The 1,877-nt window shown below is 46.5% G+C and overlaps 1 protein-coding gene across 1 annotated transcript in view; it reads right to left on the bottom strand.

The window, feature by feature from the left end:
- Positions 1-1,877, bottom strand: part of zeb2b (zinc finger E-box binding homeobox 2b) — a 102,044-nt gene that overhangs the window by 23,838 nt on the left and 76,329 nt on the right. The gene's annotated exons all lie outside the window — the stretch shown is intronic.

Raw genomic sequence — 1,877 nt, 5'->3', positions numbered from 1 at the left:
TATAACGGCCTACAGGTCCAGCTGAGCTGATGAGACCATTAAACACACAACAGGTTGGATCCTTTAGACTTTCTACAATGGCAGGAGAGTTCTTTACTTTTTACAGTGTGATATTAGTACTTTTACTTAAGTAAAGGACCTGAATACTTCTTCCAGCGCTTTGTAAATGTTCGAAATGAGCAGCACTAGTCCTTATGATCAACCATTGTTTAAAAGAAAGTGTTATACCCTTGGATCCTCTTAAGCACGTCTTATTCTAGTTTCACAATTTTCCCATGTGTTGTTCAAGCCAGTCCCTGCTGGCAGCTTGCAACGTGATTGATCAAGGAATGTAGGCGTGAACTACTTTGGAACTCGCATACGAGTGTCAGCCGAGTGATCCAACTCGAAACATAAATGACAGAGGAATCTGAAGAAGGGATTTCGACTTGTTTTTGGAAATTGAGGGGTTTATTCTCAGATTAAAAAAAGGTCACCCCACATCACTGCTCGGCCCAAGGCGTAGGCTCATCTTTTCTTTCTTTTTTTTTTTTTTTAAATCTTTTGTGGGTTACACCCCAATTACAGCGTCCGCGGCTGGAATCTGTGACTGAACCGCAGCGGTGGGCAGACAGCTGTCGAGGAGATGCGGGGGCCAAAATAGCCACTAATTTTCAGTCCTGCTCGCATGCCTCGGATGCCAACGAGCTGCACCTTTCAGGACCGGCTATGCCCTGCAGCATACCCGTCACGATTGAGATGCTTCACATAGCACATGCAATATTAGAAATGTCGCTGCTGTGCATACAGAAAGGCTTAACCTCTAGTAATTTAGATTATGCTTCACATGTACCCCTTTGGATGTCTTCTTCACATTTGCATTGCCAGTGAACCATGAACATGAACACAGAGGTTTCCTAACATGTGAAAATATAGATACGACAGGACCTTCAGGGGCCTATCGAGTGCACACATTAAAAAAAGGTAGGCTGACATACATACCACACACACACCCTCACACACACTCCAAACTCCAGAGCAGCATCAGCGGGGCCCGCCCCGCTTCCACAACACTCAGGACCCAGACATATACGCCCGCTTTGCTTAAAATAGACGGCCTGTAAATGAGGGCTGTGAACTTAATCAAAAGGTGGCTCGCGTGCAAATTAGTCGCCGGCATCGGCAGGTTCGGCGCATGCTCGCCGCGGCGTGAGTCGTGGCAGAAAATGGACGTCAGAAGACTTTTTGGAGGCGTGCAGATGGAGCGCTAGGCTGAGCCAGGAACATGGCATCGCATGGGGACACACCTCGCTGGCAGCCTGAGCAAGAATGTTCTGCGGTGAGAGCCAATCATGGGAGGACCCAGACTTTCGAGCCACCATCGTGAAGAGGTGGAGGCTTTTTTTATTTTAAAAGTATTATTATTGTGTTTTAGTTGAAAATGTATGTTCCTGAGCAATTAAAAAAAGCTGAAGCAGGCTCATATGTCTTTGGTGGAAATTGAACACATTTAAATGTAATGGCTTGGAGAATGTTATATAAATAGTTTAGAGAGTGCAGAACGCCTCGCATTGTGTCATCGACAAAGCTTAATTACAACATCTCATGGGCCATATTTCGCCCTACTGAGGCCTGAAAAGTGTCCCTGCCCCTTGAAGCTTTCCCAGAATCGAATCAAGAGCGACAAGATGAAGTCCATGCATGACATTTTCTGAGGACATTATACATATCAAAAGATAAGCCTCCCCACATCTCCTCCTAACACGTCTCCGTGCGATTGACCGGTCTGCACTCGCCTTCAGCGAACAACTGCACAACAGGTGCAAATTAAAATGAAAACAGGGCTTTCAAACGTGGGAGGGGAGGAATGGGGGGGGGGAGGGGCGAGGAGGGTGGCA

This window comes from Etheostoma spectabile, chromosome 24 (genome assembly GCF_008692095.1).
Source record: "Etheostoma spectabile isolate EspeVRDwgs_2016 chromosome 24, UIUC_Espe_1.0, whole genome shotgun sequence".
In the NCBI taxonomy this organism is placed as follows: Eukaryota; Metazoa; Chordata; class Actinopteri; order Perciformes; family Percidae; genus Etheostoma; species Etheostoma spectabile.
This window is presented reverse-complemented; position numbering and strand designations above follow the sequence as displayed.